The 15,008-nt window shown below is 28.9% G+C and overlaps 1 protein-coding gene across 6 annotated transcripts in view; it reads right to left on the reverse strand.

Moving 5' to 3' along the window:
- LOC129920585 (forkhead box protein P1) overlaps positions 1 to 14,622 on the reverse strand; it is a 38,781-nt gene extending 24,159 nt beyond the window's left edge. For 2 of the 6 annotated variants that reach the window (XM_056001957.1, XM_056001955.1), the window contains exon 1: positions 13,281 to 14,622. The gene's annotated coding sequence lies outside the window, so the exon portion shown is untranslated. Of the gene's footprint in view, positions 1 to 2,914; positions 3,321 to 13,280 lie in introns of those variants that run through there. The other 4 variants (XM_056001959.1, XM_056001958.1, XM_056001956.1 and 1 more) reach the window with 3 other exon arrangements.
- Between the last annotated feature and the right edge of the window lie 386 nt (positions 14,623 to 15,008).

The following is a 15,008-nucleotide window of genomic DNA, read 5'->3' on the forward strand; positions in this document are numbered from 1 at the left end:
TGAAAAAAAAAAATCAAAAAATAATTTTGAACAATTTTTTTTTCAAAATTTTGTGTTATTAACCCTCTGTCGGCACACGGGTGCGAATTTGGCCGGACAAAAATAAAAAAATTACGATTTTTCAAAAAAGTGGTCACACAAAAGTCTCTCTTCACCCTTAACATATTTTATTTCGGAATTGTGAATACAATATTCGAATTCCTCGGAATGTTGTACATCAATTTTATACTTGATTCTCTATAAAATATTGTGACCGAAAAAAGCTCTAGGGTCATGAAAAAGTATAAACCAAATTCGCACCCGTGTGCCTATCACGTCACAAAAAAGAGGTGTGTCTACAGAGGGTTAAGTACTAATTTTATTTTGAAAATAAAATGCTGTGATAAGTTTTAAATTCAAAACAAAAAACCGAATATCTGAAAATGTTTTGTCGAGAAATTAAAAAAAATCAAGGAAAACCATTTATTTTTATTAATATTAATTAACTTTTATTAGCTTCACTTAAAACTTACTAACTCACTAACCTCCTCCTTTTTGAAAGTCGGTAAAAAGTAAAAAATAAGAAAGTAAAAAAGTCTCGAAAGAAGTTTTGGTTGCCCAAAAAAAAATACGTTTTCAAAAATTTCCTCCAAATCCATTGAGTTAGATATTAAAAGAAAAGTCTAAAGCTGATATTTTCGGATCAAAGTCTTGAAACAAGTTTTGGTTTACAGAAACGAGTTCACAATGAATAGGCCTATCCATTTATGTAAAAAAAATTACAAATTTATTTTTTTAGGATTTTTGAGAAAAAATCAAGGTTAACCCCTTGCCTAAAAAAATCGTATTTTCAAAAAAGTTCTCCAAATCCATCGAGTGATACATCAAAAGAAAGGTCTCTTTAAGCTCTATTCATAACCGAAAACAAAAAGGTTCTTGGACGTCTGAATTATATGCAATCGAAACAATGTTTTTTCTTACATTCGGAAGCAGATATTTTCGGATCAAGGTCTCCAAAAATGTTTTGGTTAACAGATATGAGCTCACAGAGCTATCCATTTATGTAAAAAAAATTACAAATTTATTTTTTTAAGATTTTCGAGAAAAAATCAAGGTCTAAAAAATTTTTATTTGCAAAAAAAGTTCTCCAAATCCATCGAGTGATACATCAAAAGATATTCATAACCGAAAACCAAAAGTTTCTTGGACGTCTGGTTGCTGAATTATTTACAATCGAAATATTTTTTTTTCCCTTACATTCGGAAGCAGATATTTTCGGACCAAGGTCTCGAAAAATGTTTTGATTAGCAGATATGAACTCACAATGAATAGGCCTATCCATTTATGTAAAAAAATTACAAATTTATTTTTTTAGGATTTTCGAGAAAAAATCAAGGTTAACCCCTTGCCTAAAAAAATTAGTGTTTCAAAAATTTCCTCCAAATCCGATGAGTGAGGCATAAAATAAAGGTCTCTTTAAGCTCTATTCATAGCTGCAAACCAAAAGTTTGTTCGTGGTCTGGTTGCTGAAATATTTGCGATCGAAATATTTTTTTTTTTTCTAAAGCTGATATTTTCGGATCAAAGTCTCGAAACAAGTTTTGGTTTACAGATACGAGTTCACAATGAACATGCCTGTCTTTTTATGTAATAAAATTACAAATTTATTTTATTCTGATCTTCGCGAAAAATCAAGCTTAGATATCGTCGCCGTAAAGCAAAATTATTGTTCTAGGTCACAAAAAGCAAATTTTACAGGGGACGATTTTTAAGTTTCAAATTGGTTTAAAGCGACAATTTTCTGTTCGTTTACCATTCAAGTTATGTTTTTTATAAAGTTTGTTCTTTTCTCTTTAATAAAATATACAAGTTTACCTCATTAGTAGGTTCATACTATTTTTAAATATTTTTTAAAACTAAAAACCCAAAATTGGACATAGAACAATTCCTATACAAGTACGTTTTTTCCTTAGAACAAAATATGATGGGACTTAGAACAATCAAAAATACTCGGGCTCATTTTCAAAAGGCCATACTTCCCTGTTTTTATTGTTCTATGTCAAATTAAATTATTATCTGCGGAATGAATTTTTTTTTGACAAAAACCGTTTTCAAATTCGGAAAAAGCACCCTTAAATAATTAGTAAAACTGTATCATTAACTCATTTTCGGTAAAAAGTGTATTTAGAACAATTTTGCTTTACGCCGACGATATGTACATATAATATGTTGGATCCTTTAATAAAAACTAAATTGGACTGAGGGATTGATAGTTTTTGATTTAAAGTAAGAACAAGAACTTATGTGTCACTTAATTAAGAGTATTTAAGTTTTTTTTTTTCAAACTATGTAATTGAATTTTTTGTAAACTAAACATACCTACCTACAAGAACAGTAGTTACTGAATGTGACTTCTGTTACGATGCAACGAAACAGTGTTGAATAAAATCCTTCAAAATTTTTAGTTTGCGAAATGCACTTAAATCGATTCGCAAATAATGAAATAAAACTGAAGGATTACATTATTAAAAAAAAAAATTGTAAAAATTATTAAACTGTTACAATCAATACCTACCTAGCCTTTGGTATTTTCATAAACAAAAAATTAGAAACAAAATAAAGCCAGAACCACCTATCACAATAATAAAGCGTTGCAAAGGACTATACTAAAAAACATTTCCTCTGTTTTTTCCGCCAAGGATAACAGACACACTCACAATAATTGAAAACCACAAACACTTTTGGTATGAACAAGGAGCAATTTCTTTTACTTCGTAAAACGGTTGTACCAGACCCAGACACAGCGGTGAGGCAAAAGGAAAGAAGCCGACAAATAATAACAATAACAATAGCCTCTAGGAGCTTTAATCCTAGAAAATGAAATAAGTAAAAGGGAGTTAGTTGATGTATGTTGAGGGAATGCTTGTATATGTACTTGAGATGTAGGAGTAAGTCCAGATAGGATGGTGTTTTTTTTTTTTGTACAGAAAGGGGACACAAATTTGAGTGACAGTGGTTGGGCGGTCGCGGTATTAGACGCGTTAAAAGCACATTTTGTTTTCTTTATTGATTAATTTATTTTGAACAATTTTATATCGACGTGACGACGGATGTTTAACTTTTCTTAAATAGGTACTCAGAAACAACAACGAAATAAAATGACAAAATACGCCAACGTATCGCGACGGTATCGGTATTCACTTCTTCTTGAGTCGCTCGATCGTGAAATAAACTGAAATTTTTGTGTTTTTCTTACTTTGCGTAGTGTCTTGTCTTGTTTATTATGTTCATGTGTATGTGTGTAAACAAAACAACGATACAATAGACAACACAAGGTTTGGTTGGGGCTTGGGGAGCAACATCCAGTTGCAGCAACAGAGTAAAAACAGAAACTCTACATAGCTACGGTTGCCACTTCATGAAAATGAAATGCAAATTCTATTATAAATATGAAATCATTTGGTTTGCTTTCCATCAAAATAAAACAATAGGTTAGATACCTATCATAGATATAAAATAAACAATAAAAGAATGAGAAAGAATAGGTAGCATTGCTGAACATTGATACAATTTCATACTACAAAAGTAGTTATACCTAGCAGAAGCAGCTCAGTCAAATTAGACTTTTGGTTACGAATAATTCAGAAAAAGCTGGAAATGATTTTAATTTACTTTGGACATCTCAAATTTGCGACGAATTCTGAGTTCTGCATAACTTTTGATGGCGAAAAAACTGTTTTCAAAAAATAGACGTTTGAAACTGTAGTAAAAAGTAGTAAAATTTTGCTATTTTTGGCTGCTTATTCTGACCTTTGATCGATGGTCCTTAATCGATGTAGAATTTTATATTCTTCAACTTTGGCATACAATAAATAATTGGCATACAACAATGTGGGAGTTATGACCCAAAAACTGAAAAAAGTGCTGAAATGTAACGGCCCTTAAAAGTTATGCGGAATTCAGAATCCGTGCCTGGCACACCCTATTTTTGTATCTAATTTGACTGGACTATAGTTTCTCATCGTATAAACAGACCTCACACATTTAGATTTTATTTGAGAAAGTGCTTATATTTTTTGCGCTGAATAATAAATTGATTAGATTTCTTCGATTTCTTCGATTGCACTGCAAATTAAGCTCTGTATTTCGTTGCAGTTAAGCGAAGCCTATCACGCTGCTGATGCAAAACGAAACTTTTCGCCTGCTCCAGGACAACAAAATTTATTGCGAAATAGCAAAGGACAAATATTCATGCAGTTAGAGTATCACAAATTGTTAAACAAAAGTAATAAAATAAGGGATGACACATATCGCTCATTTACTTGAACACTGTCATAAAAAAAACTTTTTTTTTTTCAGGAAACGAATTTTAAATTTAGTACCGTTTTATTTTTGTATGTACAAAATTTGTTTCAAAAACAGAACTAGTGCTTCTTTTCCGTGATTTTTTTTTAAACTAACGGCCATATTATTCACTCCAGATATATTTGGGATTAAAGTGAATTTTAAATTCAGTCACTTAAAACTGAATTTCATAAATCCAAGGATTAAATTTTTTGTTCATATTATTCACCCAAAAGAAACTATGATTATTCAGTAAATTTTGTATAATTTGCATTATTTATCTTTATTTTTCCATTTCAAAATTTTCTTACCAGGGTCTTCAAGACCTTCTAATGTTATACATTACTAACATTACATTCGAATCAAAGAACCATTCCAAGATACCCATATCCTCAAAATTCTAGTGGGTTCATGTGCATTTTTACCAAAAACAAGCTTACAGCTTCGTTTAAAAATCAACCTTAGCTGATGGCACATCATTTTGGGGTAGTTTTTGATGCTGCATCTAATGGAACTAAAACCAAGAAAATCAGACTTCCCTGAAAAATTTTGGCTGAAAAAACACTTTATAGATGGTTTTTTGAAGATTTATCAAAATTTTAACACCATTAATTCTTTTGTTTTGCAGCTTAAAGAAATTATTTAGCCACGACTAAAATGTATCCCAATTCACACAGCTAAAGAGCAGGTACAGATGAAAATTTTTGTATTAACCTCAATAGTGTCAAATATTTAACAGAGGTTAAATATTCAACCCATTTCACACACGGTGTAAATGAAAAAAAAATGTCTTTAACTAGTTTTGCTAGCATACATTTTTGTATCTCTTTGTAAAACATACACATACTTAAAATTTTTTTTTTTTGTTCACCAGGGAAATTCGACTTAGAGGGAGTTCGACTTAGAGGGAGTCGATTGTATATCCAATAATCACCCCTTGAATTTTTCTTATCTACCTACTGTTGATTTAAATTTTTGTTCCTTAGGCCTACTACACAGATCGAGCTTAATTTTTGCTCTCATACAAAAATCTTTCTACAATTGTGCCGAGCTAAGATTTTTTACGAACTTCAGCACAGTTGTGTACAGCTCCAGTTATAAAATCTTTCATTATTAAGTTTTTTTTTTATATTTTCAATTTAATTAAAACATAAAATTTGTTTTTAAAAGTACAAAAACATCTTTTAGACTGTTTTTAAACTCCAAACCAAGTATTTAATTTAATGACAAAAAATTGTTCGAAAAAAAATGTTCAAAATTGTTGGTGAAAAAATACAAATTTTCAAAAAAAAAAAAAATAATGATATATTTTGTCCAAAAATTATTTTTTTGAAAATTGTTCTTAATAAAAAAAAAAAAAAAACGGTTGTTCGAAAATCGAAAATCATAGTTATAGAATAATGGAATTTCATTTATTTTACTGTTTTTCATTCTGGGAGTGACACCATAATTGCCGCCCCGGATGCCACCCATGCTAGCTACACTGAAAATAATAAATTTCGTAAAAGTACGAAAATTGTTTCATACACTACATTTTCGTTGGCCCAACGAAACTTTCGTTGGCTCAACGAAAATATGTAATTTTTCGTAATATGAAAACCTTCATCAATTAATGAAAACGTTTCATACACTTTTTAGTGCCAAAAAATCCAATTCAATGAAAAGATTCATCAATTAACGAAAAATTTCATACTCATTTTGAAGAACAAAAATAAGAACTTTTTCGTTACTTTATCAAAGTTTTAATTAAGTAACGAAAAAATTCATTAACTTATGAAATTCAACATTAACTAACGAAAATCTTCATAAGCTTATGAAAATTCTTCATATACTAATGAAATATTACATTGGCTTATGAAAAAATACATCAGTTAACGAAAAAATATCGTTGCCGGGTGCATTTCTGTTTTATGGACTAAAAATTTAATCTTGTTGGATATAGTTCACATTAGGTTTTTGTTTAAAAATCTATGTAAGTTGAGCTGAATATAAAAAATATTTGCGTTTTGACAAGGTGCCTCACGGATAAGTCAAGTGATGAGTCCAAGTGAGCTCTACCGGGTCGAAACGCCAATTTTTTGTTTGGACTGTTAATAATTTAACAAGTCCAATAAATATATACCTACTATAATCTTAAAAAAAAATTATTAATACAACGAAAAGTTTCGTTAGCTAACGAATATTTTTTAATATTTAATTAAAATATTCATAAAATTTACGAAAAAATTCGTTAGCTAACGAAAGTTCTTTCATGAATTAATCAAAAAATACATAAAAATATCACCGTGTTTAGTTAAATTTTACGTTAATTGATGAAAAACTTTCGTAAAGTGATGTAAAAATTCATTAATTCGCGATCGAAAATTTTAATAAAAAATTTCATTAAAATACGACAGTTTTCGTTAGTTGATGAAGTTCTTCATTAACGTATGAAAGCCATTTCGTTGAGCCAATTAAATTTTTCACCGGCTGAAAATTAATTAAATTTTCGTTGGCTCAACGAATTTTTTCGTTGTATTTACGTAAGGATTTGGTTCAGTGTACGCCACTGTTACTCTCATGTTACATGTAAGTAACATGCACTGCCTATGACTACCAAAAAAAGTCGGACAACTGATAAAATAACTTTTTATAGAACAATAATGTATGGCAAAAAACAAAACATTTTCTGGATTAACATTTTTTATATCTTTTTTTTCAAAATTGTTTGCAAAAAAAAAAGTATGATATTTGACTAACTTTTTGTAATAATCCAGTAACTTGGCATTATTATCTTTCAATTAAGCCATCGAAACCTAAAAAATTATTATTTAATGGAATATTTGTTTACGAATTTTTAAAAATATGTTACATAAGAGTAACGCTGGGTCCGAAAGGGTTAACTACATTAAAAAAATTTTTGTTTTACCTTCTTAAGAAATTCTATACCTTTTCATATTAAAACCGTGTTTGACAACTTGGCTTAAAATCAATAAAAGAAGAAACAACAACACAAACAAACTCAAATCCCGCATGTAAACATAAACGAACAAATAAGCTGACATGAGGCTTCATAATGGGAAAACTACAAAACTCACACCTACTTAGTATTAAACAAAATTAAAATAAAAGTTTAAATAAATATAAGGATCTGGAAGATGTAGCTGCATAACACCAACCAGTGTATGGCTACTCAAATATGCGCGTATTATAAGTCTCCAAGTGCGTACGCAGGTGGAAGTGGAGGAGGCCAGTTGCCCCCAAACAAACAAATAAACAAATTAAATGATTTCCAATTTACAACACTCAACACCTTATTTCAAGTCCATTTGAACAAGAAACAAAATATCTATTAGGGTCAAAGGTTGTAGTTGTAAACGATTTTGAAATTTATACTGTATTTCACATTGAATTTAATGCCAACTAAACTGAGAAGTAATGAGAATGTTTGTAACTGCATGTAATTTATATTAACAAATATCATCTATTGGAGAGTAGCAATCTTAAATTGTTGGGGTTATACGTTTTTTTTTTTATAAAATTTGATGTTTCATGTTTGATGGAAAATGGGGTAATCGATCTCAATATATGAAGCAGGTACAATAACAATTTTTGCTGAAAATTTGCGAAAACTTAAACATTTCATAAAGAAAACGAATCATAACAACAATGTTCACATTTACCCTATACAAAAATAACTCTAGGTACCTACTTTGATTTTGCAATTCATTTGAGAGATAAATTTTAAATTTAATTTTTAAGAAATTCTACATTTTTTTAAATGACACTCAAATTTAAGTTTGGCATTTTTAATATTCAAAAACTGATGGTCTTCTATTAAATTCAAAAGTTGTGCATGAATCGAAAACGATTACTGTGTTTATTCCGGTATTGTTTTACAATAAAATTTAATGGAAAGGGAAACGAAGCGACAAAAGTTTTTTTTAACTCTAAACATTTTTTTTTTTCAACAACCATCATTGTTTTAACTTTATTTGTGGACTTTTTTTCAGGAGCTGTTTATACACTCTTTAAAGACTCTTTGAGAGAGTCCTAGTTTTTTGTTGATTATCGTAATTTCCGAAAATGAAGTTTTAAAACATTGTGAAACGCGTGGGTCTAAGCATTTAGGCTCCCTAAGTTTGCTTTTTACCGACTTTCAAAAAGGAGGAGCTATTCAATTCTTCTGTACTTTCCTGAGGTTAGTTAGGAGATTCATGACTAACCTCCTTATACTACGTTTCCATTTACCCTAAATCCGAGATTTAGCTAAACCTCGGATTTAGGTTTACCTACCCTAAATCCAAGATTTTCCCCTACTTTCAATCCGAGATTAAGAATAAATAAATAAAAAGTGCGCACTTTTTTTCATTATCAAAACAATTTGTTTTATCATTTACAGAATTTTGGAACAAAAATTTTTTAAATCCAGAATTTGAATTTACAGAATTTTAAAAAACAAAATTTTTAATAATGTTTAAAAATAGAATTTTGTAATACATAATTTTGGGAACCGAATTTTGGCACACACAGAATTTTGACCTCGCTTAATACATTCAATAATATATTCATACAAAGTAGGTATATTTATTAAATATGGAAAGCACTATAATAGTTTTCAATCGAATTATATGGATGTCCGAACAGATAAAAAAGGTAGCATTGAGGAAAGAAGGAAATTCGAGAAGGCGTGGAAATGGAAAATGTGGCTTTTCGATACCCTGATGTGGACGGTGATGCCGTGATGGAATATGATGGGTTATGTGCAGAGGGGATCCCTTAGTATTTGAAAGCGGGATGAAGACTTTAAGCATTAGGAGAATAGCAAGAGTTATGGCTAGTGAATGAGATGAGTGGAAGATGGTACTGCAGGGACAAGCGAGTATGTAGACTATGCATTTAGTGGAGGAATGTGCCAGTAAGCTAAAGCATGTAAGTTGGGTCAAGACAAGAAAAAAATCGTATGAGACGGGGGGAAATATTGTTTCCGTTCAACCAGCAGGGGAAATTTTCAAAAAATATTGTCTTAATTTGGAAAAAAATAATATTAAAATCAACGGTTTCACCAACAATGACGTACCGAACCTTTTTGTTTTTAATTTAGTGCTTAAAATTCCCTTATTTGTTTAAAAACAGAAACAGAAAATCGGATGCAAAATGTGTTTTTATTTTCGATAAATTAAAAAAAAAAAAAAATACTTATTTTTAAGAAAAACCTTTATTTTTTTGTTTAGGACAACTTGTCACCCTTAAAGGAATCAGTAAAACGTTTTCACGTCAAAAATATAAAGAAATTTTAAGACTATTGCGCCATAACCAACATAATACAAAATTACATATCCTAAAACCAGCGAATAAGCAAAAGGATTCCAACAATACCCCATTTGGCAAATTACGAAAAGTAGTTTTGAAGTTAGGTATGATGAAAATAACAAAGTCGGGTAAAAAGACCTTGCGTTTTTTCAAACTGACATCCATAGTTTTCCTTGTACAAATAATTTGACTGTATCGCCTTATGGTGCTCAAATGATTTCGACTTTAAAGCTAAAGACGGCTTATAGAAATCTACTTTATGATGGTATGGGGATGAATGTGTGCGTGTATCAAAATCCAGAAAAATTATTCCTGAATCTTAATTTCTCATCTCATAATTTGTGAAATAGTTTTTTGGCCCACTGTATTCTAAACGATTTTTATCCCTGTATAAACTAAATATATGAACATTTTTGTTTCTGTTGATGACTTGTAATTATTTTCATAATTGTTCATCCATTGAACCAAACCATACTTACAATAACGTATGAGAAAATTTCTTTATTTTTTCAATAATTATGACGATAATTTGTTTATTTGTTTTTTTTTTTTTTTTTCTTGTTTGTTTTGTTTTTATTCTTCCTTCTTTTGTTTACTTTTCACAACATCTGGCTTTCCCCAAACCCCGGTAAGGTTGGATTTATAATTCTTCAATTAAGTATTTATCGCTGTTTGTTTAGTTTCTTAACATTGTTTTGTTATTGTGTTATTGTTTTTCAAATAACAGCCGCGTGCATATGTTAGTTTAAATATATTGGCGAATTCGTTGATGATAATTTTTGTATGATTAACGCAATAGCAGGTGACAGCATCTACACAAGTGGCGTACGTTGAGCTGCCGGGGGGCGGCCGGGCCGGAGCATTAAATAAAATGTATGCATTTATTTCTGGTACTCTTTAAAGAGGGAACAGCATTATCGGTTCTTGATAAGAATATTTATCGGAGTATTAAGCACTTCCAATTTTTTTTTTTTTCAAAACTGCAAGAATTTCATATCTTATAGGGGATGTAGGGGCAAGAGCGCCCCTTTAGTGTTTAACCGTCTTAAAAACCAATAAAAAACATTTTTTTTATTAAAATAAAGTGTTTATTCCTTAATTTTAATGTTTTTTGTAGGAAATCTCATCATTAAAAATAAATTAAAAAATACTGAACAAGAGATAACACGTTTTGAAAAAAACATCTAACAACTTCTGTTGACAATAAAACCGTTTCTATCTTCAAATATTTAATCTATTTGCAATAATCACAAACGTATTCTATATTTTCATCGGTTCCCAACTTTTATTACAAAAAAAAAAACGAAAAAGTTAAAACTTTTAAATATTTCATTGAAAAAAGTACAAAATTCTTTTCACACGAAACAGTACATGACGATTTGATGAAAAATCACAAAATTTACAATAACTTTTCGGGATTTCAACAAAACTTGCTCATACTTACAGACATAATCGATCTTACCAGAACACATTTATTTTATATTACAAGTCCTACCAATTTAATTTTTTTTTTCAAACAACATAGTAGAAAAACGGTCTTGCCCCCATAGGTGGTCTTGCCCTTACTTCCCATATATACATCCGAATCAAAGAACCATCCAAGATACCAATAATTTTATGTTATCATTCACATCCACATAACTCCACTGTCTATTATGGGTCCCTTTGTCTATTATTTTGATCAAAAATAAGCTAATAAAATCATTTGAAAAACAATCTGAGCTTTTGACATTTTTTGATGCATCTCATGGAACTAAAGTCAAGATGATCTGAATTCCCAGAAAAACGTTTGGACTGAAAAAACACTTTAAAGTTTGAAATTTAGAATCGTCATAGCAAGTTCCGGAAAATAAGAATCGTCATACCAAGTTTCAAGTATGGTTTTTTGAAAATCATATTTGATATCTACAATTGATGCCCTCTCAAGCTATAAAGATCTCATTTCGATCGGAACTGTTTTTTTTTTTTTGGATTCTGTTTTTCTAATGTTTTTTTGTTTTTTAATTTATTGAAAATTGAACTTTGAATTTTATCTGTGACTTCTTCAGCCCCTTCATTCCGAACTTTTTGGCCCACCCTTGTCTATTAAAACGTTATTTGGCCCATGTTTTTCAATAATTGTCAATTGCCAGGAACAACAGGAACAACAGGAACATCAAGATAAGCCTTCCCGATTGAAAACAAATCTCAGTTAAAAATACGTCAAATACCTGGGAATACTATACAATGAGAAGCACCGGTTTAACCCTCAAGCAGCAGCTGGGCAATTCCGCTATAGACGATAGACGATTTTAATTAAAATTAAAATTAAAATTAAAATTAAAATTAAAATTAAAATTAAAATTAAAATTAAAATTAAAATTAAAATTAAAATTAAAATTAAAATTAAAATTAAAATTAAAATTAAAATTAAAATTAAAATTAAAATTAAAATTAAAATTAAAATTAAAATTAAAATTAAAATTAAAATTAAAATTAAAATTAAAATTAAAATTAAAATTAAAATTAAAATTAAAATTAAAATTAAAATTAAAATTAAAATTAAAATTAAAATTAAAATTAAAATTAAAATTAAAATTAAAATTAAAATTAAAATTAAAATTAAAATTAAAATTAAAATTAAAATTAAAATTAAAATTAAAATTAAAATTAAAATTAAAATTAAAATTAAAATTAAAATTAAAATTAAAATTAAAATTAAAATTAAAATTAAAATTAAAATTAAAATTAAAATTAAAATTAAAATTAAAATTAAAATTAAAATTAAAATTAAAATTAAAATTAAAATTAAAATTAAAATTAAAATTAAAATTAAAATTAAAATTAAAAATTAAAATTAAAATTAAAATTAAAATTAAAATTAAAATTAAAATTAAAATTAAAATTAAAATTAAAATTAAAATTAAAATTAAAATTAAAATTAAAATTAAAATTAAAATTAAAATTAAAATTAAAATTAAAATTAAAATTAAAATTAAAATTAAAATTAAAATTAAAATTAAAATTAAAATTAAAATTAAAATTAAAATTAAAATTAAAATTAAAATTAAAATTAAAATTAAAATTAAAATTAAAATTAAAATTAAAATTAAAATTAAAATTAAAATTAAAATTAAAATTAAAATTAAAATTAAAATTAAAATTAAAATTAAAATTAAAATTAAAATTAAAATTAAAATTAAATGAAATAAAATAACATAAATACGTTATAGTGAAACATTAATTTAAACAGAAACCCAAGCAAATAGAATAGAATCCTGCGATTAAAGTACACGGTGGCGGTCCCTTTAAAGATGCAATACAATGTGTTGCCGGTAGCTTTCTTTGTCCTTATATTTATATTTATTTCTAAGATAAGCGCCACATTTTTTTTAATACAAGAAAGAAAGAAAAAGGACAGTCTTGCAGATGTATGTTTCTCTTAAGGCTCAGAATGAAATTTATATTTTTCTATATTTCTTCTAGAATAATTTGTTTTTTTTTTTATATTCACCAAAACTACATCACAAAAATGCATTATTTTCCTAAGAAGAAAGTAAATACAAATGGGGATGCTAATGCCGACGGAGTTTTATTTTAATTTTTTTTTTTTGACAAAATAAATAAAAAATATTCTACACTTTTAGATATTTATTTATACTAGAGAAACCTGTTTTTTACTTCACCTGTTTACTAATCGGCTTGTCATTATTTCCATTGAGACAGCAAATTAATTTTTTTTCGCATTAAAGCTGCTTGCGAATTTTGGTTTCAAAATCTATCTATAATTGTTGGCTCAAATTAACAATTTCTTTTTTCACAAAATTCCACTGAAAACACAGTTAATTTTAAAGTTACACTTTGCACGATTAAGTTTAGTTGTACCACTCGTTGTTCAAAATGAGTTGTTCAAAATTTTAAATAAACAAAAACCACCCGATAATTTATCAATGTAGTACATAGATATCCTTTTTGCAGTTGTTTATACTTCTTGAGTTGGTGTTTGTAAGCTATTTTGAATGCAGCAGCAATGTATATCAGCGACATTAAAACGAACTCCGCTTACAAATTCATGTAAAGGCATCATCACAAAGCAGTGGCTGATAGGGAGGAGGTGTTTAGAAGATTAGGACCTGGGACAAGATTATTACGGTAACTCCTCTTCAGCGGATGAAAATGTTTTTTTTTTTTTTTTATGAACAGTATATTTATAATTATTTTATAAATATTTATTTATTTATGTATATTTTTGTTGATTTTATATAAATATTATGTTCTTAATGGAAGGGTATTAAGCAATAAACTAAACTTCACGGCGTGGCAACTCGTTGCGCGTTAAAAGGGGACTCGTTACCATTTTCACTACTGAGGCAATAACACAATGCAGCAGTGTTGTAGTTTTCCGTGACTATAGAACTGCACAATTTTCAAGTATACGAATACAAAAAAAAAAATATAGGAAAACATAGTTCACAACAAAAATGGCAATAAAAAAAAAAAGAAAATAGAATCACATAAAAAAGAAACAAAGAGGAAAACTGCCACGAAGAAGTTAGGAAAGGACTATGGGACTTTTCCCTGCACAAACAGGGTTTTCAGTTGAATTTCCGTTCCCTTGCATAGTATGTGAAGATTGCTACACCAACATCGAGCTCTCAGCCCCATGCCTTGTCGTTTTCGTTGTCGTTGCTGACGTTACAACTTGTTGTTTCTCCCTCAGAGCTGCCTTAACTGGTAGTTCTATGCACCCTGAGCCTGACCCTACCCTACTCCTTCCATCGTGTCTGTTATTTTCGGTCCCTTCTTCGCTACCTCTACCTGCATCAGCATTGTTGTTCCTTGCATCCATGTCGTTGTTCCAAGTCTCCCTCAACCTCTTTGTTTTATTATGTTGCTTCTACACACAGAGCATTTTAACTTGTATCTACCTCCAGTTTCAACCCTGTGCACATTAAAATTGCCATCCTGTGAGGACGTAAAGGAGACAGCTTCTACAGCTTTCCTCCAACACCACTGTCGCATCATACTTTGCCACTACACTTTGCCACACAAAAGTTTGCAATATCTGTTGTAGTAGCAACATAAACAGGACTGGCTCATGCTAAAATACTAACAATTCCCAAACACAAAGCACCATCCCCATATTACCATTACCATCAAGCTGGATTGCATTTGAGCTTTAAAGGGGCAAATACGGGACGGGAAAGATGGTTTGCAATATACACACATTTTGCAATTGCAAACACAGCAAGAAAGCAAAGCAACCACCTTTCAGGACCATACCAATCCCGTATCCTGTGATCAGTGGAGAAAAATCTCTGAAGAACTCCCCAAAAATTCAAAAATTTAAAACACTGAAAGAGGAGGAATGAAGAAAACAAAGAAACAAAAAAAAAAAAAAACAGTTAAGCATA

Source organism: Episyrphus balteatus, chromosome X (assembly GCF_945859705.1).
Source record: "Episyrphus balteatus chromosome X, idEpiBalt1.1, whole genome shotgun sequence".
Classification (NCBI taxonomy): domain Eukaryota; kingdom Metazoa; phylum Arthropoda; class Insecta; order Diptera; family Syrphidae; genus Episyrphus; species Episyrphus balteatus.